This window comes from Arachis hypogaea, chromosome 18 (assembly GCF_003086295.3).
Source record: "Arachis hypogaea cultivar Tifrunner chromosome 18, arahy.Tifrunner.gnm2.J5K5, whole genome shotgun sequence".
NCBI lineage: Eukaryota > Viridiplantae > Streptophyta > Magnoliopsida > Fabales > Fabaceae > Arachis > Arachis hypogaea.
The window spans coordinates 82640119-82663941 of NC_092053.1; the positions used below are offsets into that span (position 1 = coordinate 82640119).

General features: G+C 38.7%; 1 non-coding gene across 1 annotated transcript; it reads left to right on the forward strand.

Annotated features, from left to right (window-relative positions):
- The first annotated feature begins 7690 nt into the window (after positions 1 to 7690).
- Positions 7691 to 7798, forward strand: LOC112774008 (small nucleolar RNA R71). The gene has a single exon (XR_003188523.1). It is a non-coding gene; the product is annotated as a small nucleolar RNA R71 (small nucleolar RNA).
- The last annotated feature ends 16025 nt before the right edge of the window (positions 7799 to 23823 follow it).

The window sequence follows — 23823 nt, forward strand, 5'->3', positions numbered from 1 at the left end:
GTGTAAAAGAGGAAGTGGAGGAGCAAGAAAGTGAAGAAGTCATTCCAAACTCAAGTGAGGCAGAGAAGTACATAAAGGAGGAGTTCATGGAACCACAAATACAAAAGGCTCTGGATGAATACAAAACTTCAATAATCACACAACAACCAAGACTTGGATTCAAAGAAGTGAAAGCAACTAACAAAAGCACCAATCCTGTCCCTAATCCAGTAAGCAAGATCAATCAAGCCATTTGCAAAAGGAAGCTTGCTAAGGAAAAGCCAAGGCAAGGGATAGTAGCTGAAACTTCTCCTCCTTTGAAGTCATTTCTCTTAACAAATTGGAAGAAGAGGAAGAAAGTAAAGAACAGGTAGACAGTAGGTACATTTCTTCTTCTTGCTTTGTTCAAATTCAATAAACTGGCATATGGTTACATTCTAAGTTTGGTGTTGCCTTGCAACAAATTGTTTTCAATCCCGTTTGGATGATTGCATCAATTTTACATGAAGTGTCATGCTAAGATTCTAAGTTTGGTGTGCCACTTAATTTTCTATGCAATGAATCCAGCAACATCACTTGTCTGCATAATCATATTGCCTTTTACAGTGTTATTTTTTCTTCTTAGTTGGATAATTTTTGTTTTCTCTTTGTTTCATTTATTTACTTGTTTTTAATGCTTTCCTTCATTAACTGTTTTTGTTAATACATCACCAAGACATCCTTATTCATAACAGACTCATCATTTGGTGATTGTATTTAACATATTTTGCTTGGTTTTAATTCAAATAAATGGACATAGGATTGCATTCTAAGTTTGGTGTTGCTTTGCAACACAATTTGCTTCAAATCTTTACTGGATACTTGCATTGATTCCAAGTGAAAGTGTCACACTAAGTTTGGTGTGCCACTTATTCTTTATGCAAAGTATTATGCTCACCTTCTTAAGCTTGCAATCACAATGTCTCTGTCTCTTATGTCTTGATTATTATCTTTAATTTTGCTTGCTTAAAACACATGTGCTACTAACATTTCATTGTGTAAAGACATTCATGATCCATCTTATCCCCATAGCCATTGTTCTAATTGTTGCTTGAGGATGAGCAAGCATTCTGAGTTTGGTATGGGAAGGAGGAGAATGGGAGGAAAATGACAACAATAGAGAAGATGAACTACAAGGTTGTAAAGTTCTTTTTCCTCTCATTTGTTTCAAGCACTATAAACTGCATGATTGTCTTTACCTTCTCTGTATGCATGTGTGTATGAAAAGGCATAGTTGATTTCTAAATTGCAACATGGTGCTATGTCATTATGATTACCAACTTGAGTTTTGTGAATTCAAAAGCAACAAGGTATCATGATCATAAACAAACAAGGCATTAAAGAAGATTGTAGCATGTGCATAAAAGTATTGGGAAGCTAGTATGTTTGATTGTTGCTTAATTGCATTAGATTTTATTTAATTGAAGTTTTCATCTAGCACGTTTTGTGAAATCTTTTAAAATCATGAAAACCTTGAAAGCAAATGCAAAATAAAGCAAGAAAAGAAAAAGGGAAAAAAATGAGAAAGCTGAAGGCTCTGAGTACCAATGGCAATCTATTTGCTAAATACTTGTGGTGTTTATGTATCAAGCCAAATGCTTGAAAACAAAACACTTAGAAGTCAAGGTTAGGCTCAAAGTGCAAAAGCACTCCCTCAAAGTTCAAGGCTTTGAGCATCAATGATTAGAGAGTCAAGAAAAGAAAAGAAAAATGAGCTTAATGAAGTTCTCTAATCAAATGCTTGTGGTGCTTATGTATCAAGTGGTAATACTTGAAAACAAAGCATTTAGAAGTCGTAGCTTTGTTATCAACTCATGGGGCAAAGCACCCAAAAGGAGAAGCTAAATAAGAAAATCAAAAGTTTGTTTCAAGGAAGAAATATAAAAGAAAGAGTTCATAAATTGAGCTAGATGGAAGCATCAATCATTTACATTTCTTTTGTGATTATAGCATGCTTAGAAAACTAGCTTACCATGAACATTGAGTTGCTATCCTTCTTGCCTTGGATTGTCAATCTTTATTGCATGATTCTTTTCTTGCTTGGGGACAAGCAAGGTTTAAGTTTGGTGTTGTGATGACATGTCACCATGTCATGTTTTTCTATGCTTTTTCCTTTGGTTTCAATAGGTTTTATGCACTTTCTTGAGCCATAAGCAAGCCAATTGGGTAGATTTTCATGCTTCCTTTGATTTAATCAACCATGTATGAATTAATGCAATTTCATGAGGTTTTATGCTATATTTGTTGCATATTATGAAAGAATGAATATCTCATGATTTTGAGCATAGCTTTGATGTGTTTGGTTGATTAATGATAGGTGAAGAAAGCTTGAAGAAAGGTTGAAGCAAGAAGGAATGGCTAGGAGTAAAGAGAGGACAATGGAATAAGTGAAAATGAACCAGGAAACAAAAAGCTGGACCAAAAGTTAGCCTCAAACTTTTGCACAAACTTTTGGGTGAAAAGTTAGCCCCAACGTTAGCCCCTAACTTTTGGGCTAACGTTGGAGCATGAAAATCAACACCCTGGGCACCAAAAGTTTGCGCCAACGTTAGCCCCTAACGTTTTGGCTAACGTTGGCACATGAAAAACACACCCTGGGAGCAAAAGGTTTGCGCCAACGTTAGCCTCTAACTTTTGGGCTAACGTTGGAGCCACACACCACAACAGCTTGAAGGGGTATACTTCCAACAAGAATAACTTGAGCTACAGAGCTCCAAATGAGGTGATTCAAGAAGCATTGGAAAGTAGGAATCAAGAGCTTTCCAAGCATATATGGCACTGCATGGTGGACACTAAAATTTAGGGAGAAAACTGTCCCGCAATGTGCATAAACGAACATGGTGGCAACCTGCAGTGAGGCCAACTGACCTCTGCACCTTCAACGGAGTATAACTCGAGCTGTAGAGCTCCAATTGATGCGCTTCCAACGGCAATGGAAAGTAGACATTCAGGGCTTTCCAACAATGTATAATAGTATGGGGTGGACAATATGTTTGAGCCTCCATAACTGGCGTTTTCGCCAACGTTTGAGGCAAACTTTACCTCAAACGCTGCACACCAAAGCCAGCAACCATGCCCTCTTCAAATGATCATAACTTGAGTTGTAGATGTCCAATTGAAGTGATTCTAAGTGGGTTAGAAAGCTGACATTTAGATCTTTCCAACCATATATGATAGTCTATATTGGGCATAAAATTGGCAACATGACAAGAGGACAAAGTTGGCGCCATAAATGTGCATAAGGGAGGCCAACGTTGGAGCAAAAGTTAGACCCCTAACTTTTGCCCCAACATGGATAGCAGCAAAGCATGGAGGCTGATAGTAAAAGTTAGAGTAAAAGTTAGCCTCAAACTTTTACTCAAACTTTTACTCAAACTTTTGCAAGTTCAAACCCGGTTCACTTCGGTTCCTCCTCAAACTCCAAGAGCAATCAACCAAGGCCTCTATCAACCCAATTCCATCAAGAGCAAGGGCCCATGATCATTACTCAAAGGCACAAGAGATAGTTAGAATAGAAATTTCATTTTAATTGTAATTTGTTTTGAATTTCATTTTCATTTTGTAAAAATGCCTATAAATAGGCATCTGTTTCATATTTGTAGGGAGGCTGGCTCCATTAGGGAGCACGAGGATTCGATAGCTCTCTTTAATTTTCTTTTCTTTGTTTTTGAGTCTTGGGTGGAGAATTGAAGGTGTTCTGTTTCATTCTCCCTCTGAGATTTCTCTCTGCTTTCTTTACTGCTTAATTGAATCGAAGTTTCCGTTAACTGCTCTTCATCTACTTTCTCTGCAATTTACATTTCCTTTGCAATTGTTCTTGTTGGATCTAGGAAGGAATTGAGATCTAGACTTGGTTATCTAGTCTCTTGGGTCCTGAGATCTTAATTCCAATTTTACATTCTCTGTTTATTGCTTTTCATGTTTATTTACATTTCTGTTTTGGTTCCGAATCAATCAAATCCATCTTTTACTTCTCTGTTTGTTGCAATTTAACTTTTCCTTGTTTAATTTCTGCAAATCCAATTCCCAATTCCCTTTACATTTAATGCAATTTATATTTATTGTCATTTAAGATTCTTGCAATTTTAATTTCTTGCTCTTTAAGTTACTTGCCAATTTACATTCTGCAACTTTAAATTCATTGTCATTTACTTTCTGTTGGCTACAATTTCATACAATTCACTAAATGTCAGCTTGACTAAACTAATCACCCACTAAAGTTGCTTGATCCATCAATCCCTGTGGGATCGACCTCACTCCCGTGAGTTTTATTACTTGATGCGACCCGGTGCACTTGCCGGTTAGATTTGTGTGTTTTGGGAGAAATTCATTTTTCCACCAAAATACTCATCAATTAGTCAAGCAGAACAAGTAGATTATAAATTATAGAATTATAAATGACAGAAATGTAAATGGCTAGAATATAATGAAAAGCAATAAAGTGCAGAAATGGAAATGGTAGAATATAACGTGCGGAATCATAAATGACTTGAATGTAAATGGGAATGGGGAATTGCTGAATGTAAAATTAAGCTATAAAGAAAGGGGTAGGTAAGAATGGGGAAATTCATTGAGATCAGGAGATGTTGTCTCTTTGGATCAAGTCTAGCTTATATCCTCTTCAATCGTACAACTCATTGACCTCTTGGCAATCATGATTGATTGAATCCCAATCCCTTGGTGACTCAATCTCTCAGATCTTGATCAATAGCCAATTCCCTGGTCTAATTTCTCATAAAGAGAGATATGCTTGATCCCTGATTATACCACACACAATCATAGGTCCATGTAGAGGGAGGATTATATGTCACATATCCAAACTCCAAAACCCAGATTCTACTCAAGTGTGAGAAGGGATTTCAAGCATGGTTTCATGTTTCCTTTCCCAAGGTTCCCATGAAACCCATTTTGCATTCAATCTCTTTCCCAAGATAATTGAACACTAAGCATTAAGAACGAAATTCCTTCTAGCAAATCAAAGAGAAAATGAAGAGAAGAAGAATTTCACTATCATCAATCCATCAAGTACAATAGAGCTCCCTCTCTCAATGAGAGGGAATTTAGCTACTCATAGCTCAAAGAAAGTACTCAAAAGTAAAGAAGATGATGAAGTGTAAAAGTGAATCTAAAACTAATCTCTCTAACTGCATAACCCCCTCTTCAGTACTCCTTGGGGGTATTTATACTACTCCTAGTAAAAATAAAAGAATTAAAAAAGTGAAAAAGGAAAATTACATTTTGGAGGGAAAAAAAGCTCAATAAGTGTGACTTCCCAGCTGGCGTGTGGTTGGCGCTCCAGTGGCGTGTCATGCCTTCGAGCTCAAGTGGCACGCCCTAGCCTTTTTCCACTTCTCCTTGCCTCTAGAAACTTGAACTAGCGTGGCATGCCCAGGGTCTGGCAAGCCACGCCCCTTGTGAATAAGTGAGTCTTCTGTTTGGCATGCTACGCCACAAACTCAAGTGGCACGCCCCAATGCTTCTTTGCTCTCTGAATGATACTGGCGTGCCATGCCTGGGATTCAAGTGGCACGCCCAAGTGAGGAATAGTGGATGGCGTGTCACGCCTTCAACATCAACTGGCATGCCCCATGTATTTGGCCTTCTTCACCCTCTCTAGAAATTTATACCAGCATGCCACGCCTAGAGGCTGGCGTGCCACGCCCATGATCTTGCCTTGGTTCCAGTAGCTGGCGTGCCATGCCTCAGTCTTCAAGTGGGATGCCATAGTGAGATTCTTGGGTTGGCGTGCCACGCCTTCGACATCAAGTGGCACACCAAGCCCTTGCTTTGGTCTCTTTGTGCATTGGCGTGCCACGCCTGGTTGCTCAAGTGGCACACCTGAGTGAGATTGAGAGGTTGGCGTGCCATGCCTTCGACCTCAAGTGGCACACCCAGTCTTCAATTGCCTTCAGCCGCTTCTCTGGATTATTGTACCAGTGTGCCATGCCATGCTGCTCAAGTGGCACGCCAATACATTTGTGAACTCTTCAAGCTTGGCGTGCCACGCCTGGATTCTTAAGTGGCACGCCCAAGTGACTTCTTGGAGCTAGCGTGCCACACCTTCGATACCAAGTGGCACGCCATAGTGAAGGTTCTTCCTGGAGTGGTGAGTTGGCATGCCACGCCCCTTTGCTCAAGTGGCACGCCCATAGTAGCTGATGGGTTCGGCGTGCCACGCCCGACCTGGCGTGCCACGCCCCTTTTGTGTCCTCCATTGTTGCTCTCTGGAACTTTGTACTAGCGTGCCACGCCCAGTCCCTGGCGTGCCACGCCCACATGCATGCTTGGACTTCTCCTCTGGAATTTATTACTGGCGTGCCACGCCTATCTCCTGGCATGCCATGCCAGTGCATTTTTTATGGCATTTGCTACCAAGTGGCACGCCAGTTTCACACACCCAGCTTCTTGTTGCTTTCTACCCATTTTTTATGCCTTTTTCACCTGAAATTCAACACAACTCATTTCAAAGTAGTGTACCATAATATTCATTAAATAATGCATTAATTGTACTGATCAATGAGAATTATCTTCTTTTATGATCTTCTTTATGCAAGAAAGAAGGGTAGATGATGCAAGTCATCATCAAGGCATTCAGTTCATTGATGAGCAATGGAGGTTCATCCTCCCAAGTCTCATTACCAAATAACTTGCCATAGAGCTTCATGATTGCTCCTAGATACTGAGCAACTTGCTCTTCAACAATATCTTCATCCTCTTCAGAGGAAGAATACTCATCAGAGCTCATGAATGGCAACAGTAAGTTCGGTGGAATCTCTATGGCCTCTGTATGAGGCTTAGATTCCTTTGGTTCCTCATTAGGGAACTCCTTAATGGTCAGTGGACGTCCATTGAGGTCTTTCTCACTGGAAATCACTGCCTCTTTCTCCTTTCTAGGTTCGGCCATGTTGGGTATATTTATGGCCTTGCACTCTCTTTTTGGATTCTCTTCTGTATTGGTTGGGAGAGTACTAGGAGGGATTTCAGTAACTCTTTTACTTAGTTGACCCACTTGTGCCTCCAAATTTTTTATGGAGGACCTTGTTTCAGTCATGAAACTTAGATTGGTCTTAGATAGATCAGAGACTATGGTTGCTAAGTCAGAGAGGCTCTGCTTAGAGTTCTCTGTCTGTTGCTCAGAAGATGATAGAAAAGGCTTGCTATTGCAAAACCTATTTCTCCCTCCATTATTATTATTAAAGCCTTGTTGAGGCTTCTGTTGATCCTTCCATGAGAGATTTGGATGATTTCTCCATGAAGGATTATAGGTATTTCCATAGGATTCTCCCATGTTATTCACCTCTTCCATTGCAGGATTTTCAGGGTCATAAGCTTCTTCTTTAGAGGAAGCTTCTTTGGTACTGTCGGATACAGCTTGTATTCCAGTCAGATTATGATAAATCATATTGACTTGTTGAGTCAATATTTTATTCCGAGCCAATATTGCATTCAAAGTATCAATCTCAAGAACTCCTTCCTTCTAAGTCATCCCATTATTCACAGGATTTATTTCAGAAGTGTACATGAACTGAATATTTGCAACCATCTCAATGAGTTCCTGGGCTTCTGCAGGCATTTTCTTCAGATGAAGAGATCCACTGGCAGAGTGGTCCAATGACATCTTGGATAGTTCAAACAGACCATCATAGAATATACATAAGATGCTCCATTCTAAAAGCATGTCAGAAGGGCACCTTCTGATCAATTGCTTGTATCCTTCCCAAGCTTCATAGAGGGATTCACCTTCCTTCTGTCTGAAGGTTTGGACTTCCACTCTAAGCTTGCTCAACTTTTGAAGTGGAAAGAATTTGGCAAAGAAAGCATTGACCAACTTTTTCCAAGAATTCAGGCTTTCTTTAGGTTGTGAGTCCAACCATATTCTAGCTCTGTCTCTTAAAGTAAAAGGAAAAAGCATAAGTCTGTAGACCTCGGGATTAACCCCATTGGTCTTAACAGTTTCACAGATCTGCAAGAATTCAGCTAAGAACTGATGAGGATCTTCCAATGGAAGTCCATGAAACTTGCAATTCTGCTGCATTAGAGAAACTAATTGAGGCTTAAGCTCAAAGTTGTTTGCTCCAATTGCAGGAATTGCGATGCTTCTTCCATAGAAGTCAGAAGTTGGTGCAGTAAAGTCACCAAGCATCTTCCTTGCATCTCCACCGTTGTTATTATTTTTGGCTGCCATCTCTACTTCTTTTTCAAAAATTTCTGTAAGGTCCTCTCTAGAGTGTTGTGCTTTAGCTTCTCTTAGCTTCCTCTTCAGAGTCCTTTTAGGTTCAGGATCAGCTTCAACAAGAATGTTCTTATCCTTGTTCCTACTCATATGAAAAAGAAGAGAACAGAAAAGAAGATGAATCCTCTATGTCACAGTATATAGATTCCTTTATGTGAGTAAAAGAATGGAAGAATAGAAGAATGAAAATAAAGAGAATTCGAACACAGAGAGAGGGAGAGGGTTCAAATTTTAAGAAGAAGAGAAGTGTTAGTAATTAAATAAATAAATAAAAAGAGATGAGAGAGAGAGCATTCGAATATTAATTTAAAAGAAAAGAAAAATATTTTTGTTTTTATTTTAATTATTAGTTAGAATTCGAATTTATTAAAAGAAATAAAATAAAATTAGAATTTAGAACAATTAGTTAATAAAAAAATTTTTGAAAAAGTGGGTAATGGTTTTCGAAAATTAAAGAGAGAGAAAGGTAGTTAGGTGGTTTTGAAAAGGATAAGAAATAGAAAAATTTTTAAAATCAAACAAAAAGTCAAGTAGTTAATTGAAAAAGATTTGAAAATCAATTTTGAAAAGATAAGAAGTTAGAAAAAGATTTTGAAATTAAGTTTTGAAAAAGATATGATTGAAAGATATGATTGAAATTTATTTTGAAAAAGATTTGTGAAGGAAATTAAAAAGATTTGATTTTTAAAATTAAAATTGATGACTTGACTAACAAGAAACTAAAAGATATGATTCTAGAATTTAAAGGTTGAACCTTAACAAGAAAGTAACGAACTTGAAATTTTTGAATCAAAACATTAAATGTTAGCAATAATTTTGAAAATTATGAAATAAAAGTAAGAAAAATATTTTGAAAATTTGTTTAAGAAATTCGAAAATATTAAGAAGAAAAATGAAAAAAGATTTGATTTTTGAAAAAGATTTGAAAAGATAGAATTTTTAATTTGAAATTTTAACTTGACTAACAAGAAACAATTAAATTTTAAAAATTTTTTACTAAGTCAACCCAAAATTTTGAAATTTATGAGTAAAATAAGGGAAAGATAATATTTTTAATTTTTTTGAATTAATAAGGAAAGAGAAAAACACCAAAATGACACAAGACATAAAAATTTAAGATCAAAACAAATAATGCATGCAAGAACACTTTGAATGCCAAGATGAACACCAAGAACACTTTGAAGATCATGATGAACATCAAGAACATATTTTTGAAGATTTTTTAAGAAAAGAAAGACATGCAAGACACCAAACTAGAAGATTTTTAATATTTAGACACCAATAATTCGAAAATGCATATGAAAAACAAGAAAAGACACAAAACAAGAATATCACAAGATTAAACAAAGAGAATCATCAAGAACAAGTTGAAGATCAAAGAAGAAAACAATGCATATATTTTCGAAAATTTAACGAAAATTAAAATATGCAATTGACACCAAACATAAAATTTGACACAAGACTCAAACAAGGAACACAAATTTTTTTTATTTTATGATTTTATTAAATTTTTTTGTATTTTTCAAAAATATTTTGGAAAAAGAAAAAGAAAATAAATAAATTCAAAATTTTTAATAAGAATTCCAGGATTCGTGCAATGTTAGTATAAAGCTTCGGTCCAAAAGAATTAGACATGGCCAAATGGCCAGCCAAGCTTTAGCAGAGCATTACATACAACAGCCAAATTGATAGGAATCCAAAGGCTCTTGCAACGATAAGTGGAAACCTCGGTCCAAAAGATTAGACATGGCTTAACAGCCAGTGATGGTGTGCAGAAATTGGCAAATTAAAAATTGTTAAGACATTTACGTTGCAAGTATAGTTCTTAACTTGCCAGAAATCTGCTCCTCAATTTAGAAAGGTGTCACAGAAAATTGAAATTTAAAATACTGGGAGTATGAATCCCAGGTCGTCTCCCAACGAGTTGCAGAAAAGTGTGCTATTTTATTAATCAGAGGTTTTCAAAAAGGGTTGAATTGAACAAACAAGAAATTAAATTGGTGAATTTGAATAATGTAAATAAAAGCCTTGACTGGGAATTGATTAGTTAGAATCCCTATTATTGTTGGAATGCTCTCAGGATTTATTGACAATTGAAGGTTGTCCTGTTTAGTTATCCTTCACTAGGTAAAGGAAAGTCAAAGGTTCCTTTCAATAGCATATAAAAAGGAACTACTCGCTCAAAGGTTCCTTTCAATTCCCCATAAAGTTAGGGAACTACTCGCTCATTATGAATGTAAAATTCATAGCATATAAAAAGGAATTAAAGAAAGACATTGTAAATAAAAATTAAAATAGTCAATTAAAAATAAAAGTGATCCTTGTATTAAATAATCCTAAGAATATTCCAATGGTAAAATTAACAAAGCAAAGAACATGGAAGAGTAAACCAAGTAAAGAAAACGAACTAGAATGACGAAGTCTTGATGAGGTAATAACTCTTCTCAGTGTTCCAATGCCAAAAAAGTAAGAGAAATTAAAATCCTAAAAACTATGAATGTCTAGGGAGAAAACCTAGAGGAGGAGTAAAACTGGATCTAAAAACTAAAACTGTGTAGAATGAATGTTTTCTTTGGTTTCTGCTTGTTCTCTGGCTCTAGTCTGCTGTTCCGGGCCAAAAACTGGGTCAAAATAGTGCCTGAAATTGCCCCCAGCGAATCTGTAAATTATGCAGATCGCGCACGTCACGCGATCGCGTCGCTCATGCGGACGCGTCATTCGCGTTTCTGCCTTGCCACGCGGACGCGTCGTCCACGCCTCCGCGTCGCTCGTGCTTTTCCATTTCACGCGGTCGCGTCATCCATGCGGCCGATTCACTGCGATTTGATCTTCTCCGCGCGGTCGCGTCGTCCATGCGGCCGCGTCGCTTCTCGCTGGTCATCTCCTCAATTTCTTGTGTTCCTTCCATTTTTGCTAGCTTCCTTTCCAATCTCCAACTCATTCTTGCCCTATAAAGCCTGAAACGCTTAACACACAGATCACAGCATTGAATGGAATGAAGGAGAAGTAAAATGTATAATTAAAAGTCTCTAGGAAGCAGTTTTCACTCATGTAATAATTTCAGGAAGGAAATATAAATGCATGCTATTTTAATGAATAAGTGGGTCAGCATCATGATAAAACCACACAATTAAACACAATATAAACCATAAAATAGTGGTTTATCAACCTCCCCACATTTAAACATTAGCATGTCCTCATGCTTAATTGAAGGAGATGAAGTAAATAAGTATGAACATGCAGAAACTCATGCAATGCAATGCAATCCTATATATATATGAATGCAACTATATGATTCTTGTCCACTTGATCAAAAGTAAATAAGTTCTTCAAAACAATTATAATTCAAATTCCACTAATTCAATTCTTAAAAAGTAAGAGCAGATAAAAATGCAAGAGGATAGCTCACGAAAGCAGGGAACATAGAAATTCAAGTATGGAACCCTCACTGATGGTGTATGTACACTCTAGTCTCTCTAGTGTATAGGGTAATCACTCTATCCTTCTCTAATCATGCTTTCTAACTTTTGTTTTTCTCCTAATCAATCAACAACAATTAACATACCAATGCAAACATCATGAGGTCTTTTCAAGGTTGTAATGGGGCTAAGGTAAAGGTAGGGATACATATATGGTCAAGTGAGCTTATAAATTGAATCTTTAATTAACCCAAGCTTCAACCCAACCTATATATTTTACATAACTTTAGAATTCATGCCTAGCTACCCAGAGTTCCCCTTTTTACATTTCATACTCATGTATCAACTTTTTATTTTAATTTTTATCATATGTGCATTGATCCTTGAATTCTTAATTCAGCATTGGGGTAATTTTGTCCCCTTATTTATTTATTGCTTTTTTTTTTACATAAAAATAAACATAGCTTATCAATGCACATAGATTTTTAATTCTTATAGTTTCACATGAGTAGGTATCCAAATTCCCATTGTATTATCATGACACATTCCCTTAATAACTTTTGTTCCCACAATTTCCCATACTTAACTAGCACACACAATTCTATCTTAAGCTAACCAAAGATTCAATTTGGGATATACAATTATTTTTCCGTTTCAGGCTAGTAATGTGGCGAAATATAGAACAAATGGGATTTAAAGGCTCAAAGTGGTTAACAAAGGTAATTGAAAAGGGTAGGCCTAATTTGGATGAGTGAGTTTAAACAAATAATGGCCTCAATCATATGCAAGCATACAAATATAATAAATATTGGACATATAAGATAAAACAAAATATAGATTACAATCATAGAGAAGTAAACACACAAGAATAAAATAGTTATGGTTAAATAATGTAACCATTCATAAAGGCTCAAATCTCACAGGTTGTGTGTTCTCTAGCTCAAAAATCATGTTCCAAATACAACTTCAAGCAAATTTAACATAAAAAAATGTTTTTTTTTTTTTAGGAATTAGTAAAATTTTGTTCTAAAGATAGAGTTTTAGAAGAAGCTTATTGTCTTTTCAATCAAGTAGAGCAAGCATGCAACTAACCTATTACTATGCAATTTATCCTATTCTATAAAGGAAAGAAAATCTAACTAAATATCCTAATTTATTGGTGCTAGGGAAGAGAAATTACCTCCGGAAGTCAGGTACTGACCGACCTCCCCACACTTAAGGCTTTGCACCGTCCTCGGTGCCATCTGTCAGGAACAGGGGTAGGCTGGTAGCATTATCTCCACATGTGGGACCATCATGGCTCCCTGGGGTGTCTGAGTCCTTGAAGTGTCCCTTGAGTAGCTCCTTGAGGTGTTTGAATCGGTGCTCGTTACGGCGCTCTCTTCACTTTGCTTTCTGTTCTTGCCGATCCAATCTTTTGATTATCTGCTGGAGCAGTTCATCAGTTGTAGGTGCTTGTGGTGTTGAAGAAGGAATATCTTCAACCAGAGCAGTGGGAAGGCTTGTAGTGGCTGCTGAAAGTCTGAGGTATTTCTCATTAGGGACATACTGATCATCCCGTGGGAGCATGGCTTTGGTGTCTCCAGCTCTGTAGGAAACTCCGGCTGCTGAGACAAGATCTGAGACCAAGGCAGGAAAAGGTAAGTTGCCCGTGATTTGTATGTGTCCCATGGCATTCCGGATATGTCTTGGTAGATTCAGAGGCTGGTCTGTAAGGATGCACCATAGTAGAACGGCCATGTTCACAGTGAAGGAGTACTCGTGAGTGCTCGGAAAGACGTAATGGGACATGATTTGTGCCCATACACGAGCCTCCAAGGTAAGTGCTGAAGCCGATATTCCCTTAGGGCGGGTACGATGGTATCCGTAGATCCAACGGCTGCCAGGTAATGCGATAACTCTGAGAACATCTTCCCAGTCAAATTGGTACTGTTGGCGCTTGAGTGCGGCTTCTTGAAAGGTGTCCATTCCTTCTGGAATAGGGAAAATACTTAGAGCTTGTCGAATGGCCTCTTCTGTAATGGGTATTTGCTTCTGACGAACAAAGACAGACTGCAGAGTAGGCAGGTAGAAGTTAGAGTAGAACTCGATTACCCAAGAAAGATTGGCCTGCCGTGGTTATCTCTGTAGGAAACCCCATTGTCTTCGTTCAATTTGCGGCTCTACAAAAGTAGCAATATTGGGCGGGAGGATAAGAAGGTGTTCGTTGTTGTAACTCCTTTAAGCTAGAATAGGGAACATCTGCTCACAGTAGCGATTTGGAAATCGCGCAGTGTCCTTTGCTGGAAAGGCTTTCTCCTTTTCATCAACCTTGATAATCCTCTTAACTCGTTTTGTTGAGGGCTTGACTGCAGTTGAAGAAGGCTCTGCCACTAATGCTCTTTTTGTTCCTCTTCTTGCTGGTTGTTTGGGGGTAGCTTTCTCTTTTCCTTTCTTGGTGGCCATCCTGAAAAGGGAAGAGAGAGAGTAAATTAAATTCAAAGAGATATATAGCAATGAAGAGAACGAAAAATAATGGTTATATATGCACATTAAAAGGTAAATGACGGTAACACATGCTCATGAGTACATGTGAAAGATCATTAATGGAAAATAGTTAGTGCATATGATGACAAGTGAATGAAAGGTGTTTATTGGCATGCCGGCAAAGGGCACGAGTAGCATAGACCAAGCATTACTTTGTAACAAACCATCACATTTGTATTGACAATTAAATTCAACTAATAGAATAGTAAAGGGAATTTGTGAAGAGCAAGCATTGAATATTTAGAATAACATAGAGAAGTGCATAATGCCATATGGGCTTTTTCACAAATACATAGCATGCAAGGTAAATAAAGTATAGAAATTATTAAAGTGAACATGCAAGCAACCCTTTAAAGAAAATAATATATAATTGTCAAACAATTTGCAACAATCCACAAGCATATAATGAAGAATAATGACTTAAATAAAATTCTAACACCATGTGAAAAGGAAAAAAGAAGAAAGAAAGCATGGATAATGAAAAGAAAAAGAAAAGAAAAGAAAATAACATATAAAATAACAAGAATGATAGAAAAGAAAAGAGGGAGGAAGAAAATAGAACCTTGGTAATGGAGGTGAGAGAGATAGAGTGAAAAGTGGGATAAAAGGAAGAAGGGGGAAGGAAGAAATAAGGCGGGAAAGGAAAAATTAGGATTTGGAGAAGAGGAAGATAAGATATTTTGGCAATTTAGGTTGAGCTGTGCGGCGCATGCGACGCGGCCGCGTGGGCACGCGTTCGCGTGAATGCGCTTTAAGTAAGGTGACGCGGTCGCATCGGTCACGTGATCGCGTGACCCATGTTATGCTTCTGGCGCGAGTGCAACCTCGCACCTGCACAACTCTCTGTTCAAATTAATTTATTTGCCAAAATTGGGGTGACGCGATCGCGTCGGTCATGCGATCGCGTGAGTGGGCTTCAGAAAAGGAATGACGCAGACGCGTCGGCGACGCGGTCGCGTGATAAGGATTGTGCGTCCAACACCAATCCAGCACCACTCTCGCACAATATTTTGTTGTGCACCCTTTTTACGTCGAAAATCAGGGCACGCGGCCACGTGGGTCACGCGGTCGCGTGGGAGGTTATTATTTCCAGGTGACGCGGACGCGTGGGGCATGCGTCCGCGTGGGTAAAATTGTGCCGTTGGCACGCCTCCAGCCACGCTCCAGCGTGACTCTCTGTTCGTTTTTATTTTTCTCCCCTCTCCATGCGACGTGGACGCGTCGCTGATGCGGTCGCATCGTGTGGCACTTTTTTTTTTTTTTAAAATGCAGATGCAGATGCAGATGCACGAAAGTACTGATAAAGAGAAGTGTTATTGAATATGAAAAACTAAAAATAAAGAAAAGAACGATCATACCATGGTGGGTTGTCTCCCACCTAGCACTTTGCTTTAACGTCCGTAAGTTGGACGCTCCACTAGCTCAATCTTCTGCTATGTGGGGGTCTTCCAAGAGGAAGATCTCAAGCTCCTTATTCTTCTGTATCTTCTCGTCATGGTATAGCTTCAAACGGTGTCCATTAACTTTGATAAGTTCAGAGTGTGAAGGATGACTTAGGTGATAAACTCTGTACGATCCGGCCTTCTCTACTCTGTATGGACCTTCCCATCTTGATCTCAATTTGCTTGGCATGAGCCTCAGTCGAGATTTGTAAAGGAGGACTAAATCCCCAGGCTGGAACTCCTTTTTTTTGATGTTCTGATCATGTATAGCCTTCATCTTCTCCTTGTATAGTTTTGAGTTCTCATAAGCTTTTAGGTGAAGGCTTTCCAGTTCTTGCAGTTGCAACTTCCTTTCAGCTCCGGCTTTCCCAATTTCCATGTTGCACTCCTTGACTGCCCAAAAGGCTTTGTGCTCTACTTCAACTGGAAGATGACAAGCTTTTCCATAAACTAAGCAGAAAGGACTCGTCCCAATGGGTGTTTTATATGCTGTTCTATATGCCCAGAGTGCATCTTGTAGCCTGGTGCTCTAGTCTTTTCTATGAGGTTTGACTATCTTCTGCAAGATACGCTTTATTTCTCTGTTTGACACCTCGGCTTGCCCATTGGTCTGAGGATGGTATGCTGTTGCAACCTTATGAATTATCCCATGCTTCTTCATTAATCTTGTTAGTCTCCTGTTACAAAAATGGGTGTCTTGATCGCTCACGATTGCTCGTGGTGATCCAAAGCGACAAATAATATGGTTTCTCACAAAGGAAACAACAGTGTTAGCATCATTAGTGCGGGTAGGAATTGCTTCCACCCACTTGGAAACGTAATCCACAGCTAACAATATATAAAAATATCCATTAGAATTTGGAAATGGACCCATGAAGTCAATGCCCCAAACATCAAAAATTTCAGAGAAAAGCATAGTTTGTTGAGGCATCTCATCCCTCTTGGATATATTACCAAATTTTTGGCATGGGGGGCAAGATTTACAAAATTCAGCAGCGTCTCTAAAAAGAGTAGGCCACCAGAATCCATAGTCCAAGATTTTTCTAGCAGTTCTTTGAGGGCCAAAATGCCCTCCACTCTCAGATGAGTGACAGGCCTCTAAAATAGACTGGAATTCTGATTGAGACACACAACGTCTAATTACCTGATCAGCGCCACATCTCCATAAATATGGGTCATCCCATATATAATATTTAGACTCGCTTTTCAGCTTGTCTCTGTGATGCATAGAAAAGTTTGGAGGAAATGTGTGGCTAACTAGATAATTAGCTACAGGTGCATACCAAGGGGATACTTTAGATACTGCTTGCAAGTTATCAAAAGGAAAATTATCATCTATAGGAGTAGAATCATCCTTAATGTGCTCGAGGCAACTCAAATGGTCTGCTACTAAATCCTGGTTACCACTCCTATCCTTTATTTCTAAATCAAATTCTTGTAATAGCAGTATCCAACGTATAAGTCTTGGTTTGGACTCATTTTTAGCTAATAGATACTTTAAAGCTGCATGGTCCGAATACACTACTACTCTAGTACCAAGTAAATAAGCTCAGAATTTATCCAGAGCAAAAACAATAGCGAGAAGCTCTTTCTCAGTAGTAGTATAATTGGACTGGGCAGTGTCTAAAGTCTTAGACGCATAAACAATAACAAAAGGATCCTTACCTTCGCATTGAGCCAGCGCTGCTCCTACTGCAAGGTTGGAAGCATCGCACATGATTTCAAATGGCTGGCTCCAGTCTGGTCCTCTCACAATTGGAGCTCGAGTCAGGGCAGTTTTCAGCTTATCAAACGCTTCTTTACAATTCTCACTGAACTTGAACTCGATATCCTTCTGCAGTAATCTGGATAAGGGAAGTGCTACCTTACTAAAGTCCTTAATAAATCTCCTGTAAAAACCTGCATGGCCAAGGAACGAACGGACTTCCCTCACAGAAGAGGGGTAAGGTAAACTAGAAATAACATTCACCTTTGCTGGGTCTACAGAAATGCCATCATTAGATACCACATGACCTAATACAATCCCTTATTTTACCATAAAATGACATTTTTCAAAATTCAATACAAGGTTTGTATTAACACATCTATCTAATACTCTAGATAATCCATCTAAGCAAAGGCTAAAAGAATCACCATAAATGCTAAAATCATCCATAAAAACCTCCATACAGTCCTCAATAAGATCAGGGAAAGACTCATCATATACTTTTGGAAAGTAGCTGGTGCATTGCACAAGCCAAAAGGCATTCTCTTGTAAGCATAAGTCCCAAAAGGACATGTAAAAGTGGTTTTTTCCTGATCCTCAGGAGCTGTATGAATCTGGAAATAACCTGTGTAACCATCTAAAAAGTAATAATGTGATTTACCTGACAGGCGATCCAGCGTTTGATCAATAAATGGGAGTGGGTAGTGATCCTTACGGGTAGCTTGGTTGAGACGCCTGTAATCAATGCAGACTCTCCAAGTATTCTGAACTCTAGTTGCTATGAGCTCTCCATGCTCATTCTTCACTGTAGTGACTCCAGACTTCTTGGGCACCACTTGTACTGGGCTAACCCATTCACTCTCTGAAATGGGATAGATGATATCTGCTTCTAGTAGTCTAGTCACTTCCTTTTTTACAACTTCCAAGATAGTGGGATTCAATCTCCTTTGGGGTTGATGGACAGGTCTTGCTCCCTTTTCTAAAAATATTCTATGCTCACATACTTGAGGGTTGATGCCTACTATATCTGCCAAACTCCACCCAATTGCCTTCTTGTGCCTCCTCAGTACATCAAGTAACTGCTCTTCCTGTTGAGAAGTGAGTTCCCTTGCAATGATAACGGGGAACTTCTGTTCATCTTCAAGATAAGCATATTTGAGATGTGGAGGAAGAGGTTTCAGTTCCAACTTCTGATCATGGGTCGGCTCTGGATTGTCTGGAGCTTGTGAAAATGCTGAGGTACCCTCATTGTCAGTCATGAGGGTCCCCACACTTGGACCTTGTCCAGTGTGCCTCTCTTCGAACACTTCCTTGTGAACTTCAGCTACAGTTTCATCTATGACATCACACTGGAAGATAGAATGATCTTCTGGAGGGTTGTTTATGACTCCATTCAGATTGAAGATTACTATGCGGCCATCTATTTCAAAAGAGTATGTTCCTGAAAAAGCATCCAATTTGAATTTTGATGTCTTCAGGAATGGTCTTCCAAGTAGGATTGATGATGGCTTATCTGAGTCATTATGGGGCATCTCCAAGATATAAAAATCAGTGGGAAATGTAAGCCCTTTAATGTTCACCAAAACATCTTCAGCAACTCCAGCCACTGTAATAATGCGTTTATCTGCTAACGCAAAACAAGCTGCCGACCTTTTTAAGGGAGGGAGCCTCAAAATATCATATATGGACAAAGGCATTATACTTACACATGCTCCTAAATCACATATTCAATCATAAATTACTACTCCACCAATGGTACAACTAACTATACAAGGACCTGGGTCACTACACTTTTCAGGTAATCCTCCCATTAAAGCAGATATGGAACTACCTAAAAGAATAGTTTCTAATTCATGAATTTTGTCTTTATGTATACATAACTCTTTTAGAAACTTTGCATATTTAGGTACTTGTTGAATAACATCAAAAAGAGGAACGGTTACCTCAACCTTTTTGAATATTTCTACCATTTTGGGATCGGGTTCCAGTTGCTTCCTGGGCTTCCTTGCAAGTTGGGGAAATGGAATAGGAGTATTGTTTTCTGCAGTGTCTGCGGCTCTTGGTGCTTCCTCCTGTGGTTGGACTTCTTCTTTTTCAGCTATGTCCTGTGTGTCCTCTTCCTCTTCAACATCTTCTATTTCTACTACCTCTTCAGCTGAGGCGTGTTCTGGTGAGAGGGGATTCCAGTGGAGCTTGAAGGTTGGTTACTGGAATTTTGCATTGAGCCAATCTGTGAAACAAGAGCTTGCAAAGTAGAGGTCAGACCATTCAGACTGGCATTAATGTTATTCATAATGTTATTTTCCATGGTCTGTTGTCTCCGCTCAAAAGATTGTAGCAACTCTTCATTAGGAGATAAAGAAGAATGAGTAACTTGAGAGGTCTACTGTTGGGTATTCTGTGGTCCTTGGGATTACCTCAGGTGAGGTGCTCTGTAAGGTTGGTTCTACTGTCTGTTGTTATTATTATTCCACCTCTGATTTTCCTGATTATCTCTGCCTCCTCTGTTACTGTTGTCCCTCCAATTCTGGTTAGAATTGTCCTGCCATCCATGGTTATGATTTCCACCTTGATTGTACCCTTGGTTGGGGCGGTCATAGAAGTTATAAGTGGATGCCACCATGTTGTCTTCCTATTGGAGCTACGGGCATTCATCAGTATAATGGCTATAATCAGCACAAATTCCGCAAACTCTCTGTGGGACTAACTGTTGGCCTTGCTGTGGTGAAGGAGGTTAAGCTTGCTGAACTTGTTGTTGATTCAATTGCATCTGCTTCAGCAAGTTGGTCATTTCATAGATACTCTGAGTTAGAGGAGCAGTCTCTCTGCTAGAGGATACTTCTGCAACGGCTTTTGAATGGCCTTGCTTCTAAGCGTATCCCAGTTGGATACATTTGCTAGGGGTTGAGTGTAGTACCACTCTCTTGCTTTTCCCTCAAGAGAAAATGGGAAAGCTTTCAGCAGGATTGAAGTTTCATCTGTACCATCTCACCTGACAGTAGAATAGGCTTCCTGGAAATCTCTCAGGTGCTTGATAGGCTCTTGAGCAGGTAAGCCATGAAACCTGGGCATCAAATTGAGCACTGCGGTCTTTATTTCAAAATCTATAGCCACTGCTGGGTGATGCGCTTGAAACGGTTGCATTGTAAAATTAGGGGCTCCTTCCTCCTGGATGGTAACTCTGCTAGGTTCTGCCATGTCTTCTGCACGTGAATCAACCGAATCAGTAGAACGGGAGCTGGTCTCTTCCCCAAGTTCACTTTCAGATCTGCCCTCAGAGTGGACTAACCGACACCGAGCTCGCCTTATTCGTGAGATGGTTCTTTCAATCTCAGGATCGAATACTAGCAAGCGCGGATCAGGAAGTGAACGCGTCATTTGACGAAAGAAACAGGAAGCTCATAGTAGCAAAATAAAATAAAATGTAAATAAATAAATTCTAATTAATAACTTTAGCACTCTATTGCAACTCCCCGGCAACGGCGCCAAAAATTGATGGTGTGCAGAAATTGGCAAATTAAAAATTGTTAAGACATTTACGTTGCAAGTATAGTTCTTAACATGCCATAAATCTGCTCCTCAATTTAGAAAGGTGTCACAGAAAATTGAAATTTAAAATACTGGGAGTATGAATCCCAGGTCGCCTCCCAACGAGTTACAGAAAAGTGTGCTATATTATTAATCAGAGGTTTTCAAAAACGGTTGAATTAAGCAAACAGGAAATTAAATTGGTGAATTTGAATAATGTAAATAAAAGCCTTGACTGGGAATTGATTAGTTGGAATCCCTATTAAATTGGTGTGCTCTGCATACAATTCGACCCACGTGTACACGTCTCAGACGCGTGCGCGTCATTTTGCAACTTAGGAAATCCACGTGTATGCATCAAGCACGCACACGCGTGGATAAGACAATCGGCGTAAATGGGTTTTGACCCGAGAGTTGTGCTGTCCTCACACTGGAACTGTGCTAGAAGCACAAAATCATCCCTCGCATACGCGTCCCTAACGCGTGTGCGTCATTTCGATTTCATACCACCCACACTTACGCGTGGGCGATACTTACGCGTCGGACGGCCAACTCAGTTTTCACACGTACGCGAGATGCACGCGTACGCGTCGCGTCCCATTTTTAAATTCTTACTTCATACTTCCCTCTTTTCATCTTCCTCATCAGTTTTTTTTCTTCTCTCTCCTTTACTCTCTCATCCTTCATTTAATTATTGCATTTAATTATTGTAAGTATAGTACTAACAGAATGAGTTGGCCATCAATCAAATTAGAAACTCACAAGATGTGTCACAATTAAAAACTAATTCAAAACCGAGAGTATTTGACTGCCGAGTCATCTCCCAATGAGTACTTTAGAATAATGAGTGTGCAAATCCAGTTGTAGTGATCAAGGGGTTGTCAATGAGGAAATGAACATATAAAACAATAAAAGAACATGCAAAATTGTAATGATTGAACTAAGGAAGAAATTAAAGAACCGACTATGTAATATAAACAAGTAAAGTATAAAAGAGATTAACATAGAAGTGTATGAAAGATTAAAAGCATCAAAAAGAGTCTTGGCTTGGAGTGGGCTAGGGGTCCTTTCCTTGTTGGAACCACAACTATGACAACTATGATGGATTAATCTCACTTGATCAACCCTCACATCGGAAAGTAAGTTAAATGAGCATAAGTGTTCTCAACTCACAAATTCTAAATTGCTTGCTAATTGCTTTAGCAACAAATTAGCGTTAGTGTGAACAAGAACAATTACCAATCCAAGAATTGAAACTAAATGTTGGACATTCCAACTCTAGAAACCCAATTGCTCACTTTACCCAAGCCAAGAACAAAAAATTTAGCCTAAAACCATGTTTGACATTTTGTCAAACACTTGGTGGGCAAAAAATCTTAAACATGGAGAAAATGAAAAAAAGCTTGAAACTAAAAGCAACAATTGATCTCAATCAATAAGAATAACACAAGAAAGCATGAAACAAACATCAAGCATCAAATTCAAGAACGAGAAATTAAAATTGCAAAAGAGAAGTAAAATTGAACTATAACTTGAATTACAAGAAAGAGCAATGACAATGTAACTATAAAGAGTAATAACAAGAGAATACTTACAATAAAAGCTAGCAAAATCCAAGATCGAAAATGGAAATGGCACTTGAATGTAAAACCATAATTGAAACCCTAATAGAGATGATGAAAAACTTAGAGAAAAACTAACTAAAAGCTTCCTACCATTACTCCTAAACTATACTAATGATATGCTATGTTATGTCCCTCATTTCCCCTCCAATATGAGCTAGAAGACTTCAGAAATGAGCCTCCAAAGCCCCCAAATCGCGAGTCACGTGATCTTTTAATGAAGCCATGTGTGGACACTTGTGCAGACTGATGACTTGCATCATCTACTCTTTTTTCTTGCATAAAAAGGACCATAAAATAGCATAATCTCATTTGATCATTGCAATTTATGCATTCATTGATGAACATTATAGTACATTGCTTTGAAATGAGTTTGTGCTGTGTTTCAAGTGAAAAAGACATCAAAAAAGGGAAGAAAACAAAAAGACAATCTGGGCGTGTGGAATGGGCTTGCCACTTGAAGCAAATGCCACAAAATTGCATTGGCGTGGCACGCCAGAAGCTAGGCGTCGCACACCAGTACTAAAGTCCAGAAGGATCCTACAAGCATTTACATGGGCGTGGCATGCCAGGAGCTGGGCATGGCATGCCAGTACAACTTTTCAGAGAGCAACAATGAAGGCCACCAACGGGGCGTGTGATGAGCGGATAATTTATACCCTTTTTGGCATTGTTTTTACATAGTTTTAGTATGTTTTGGTTACTTTTTATTATATTTTTATTAGTTTTTATGCAAAAATCACATTTCTGGACTTTACTATGAGTTTGTGTGTTTTTCTGTAATTTCAGGTATTTTCTGGCTGAAATTGAGGGACCTGAGCAAAAATCTAATTCAGAGGCTGAAAAAGGACTGCTGATGCTGTTGGAGTCTGACTGTCCTGCACTCGAAGTGGATTTTCTGGAGCTATAGAAGCCCAATTGGCTCGCTCTCAATTGCGTTGGAAAGTAGATATCTTGAGCTTTCCAGTAATATATAATAGTTTATACTTTGCACAAGATTTGATGGCCCAAACTGGTGTCCAAAGTCAGCCTAAAATTTTCTGGCGTAAAACGCCCAAACTGGCACCCAAGCTGGCGTTTAACTCCAAGAACAGCCTATGCACGTGAAAGCTTCAATGCTCAGCCCAAGCACACACATGAAAGCTTCAAAGCTTCAATTCTCAATTCCTGTAAACCTAAGTAACTAGTTTAGTATAAATAGCACTTTTACTATTGTATTCGTATCTCTGGACGTTTAGTCCTTAGACCTTTGAGGCTGGCCTCACGGCCATGCTAAGACCTTTCACTGTTATGTATTTTCTATGGTGCAGTTTCTACACCTCATTGATTA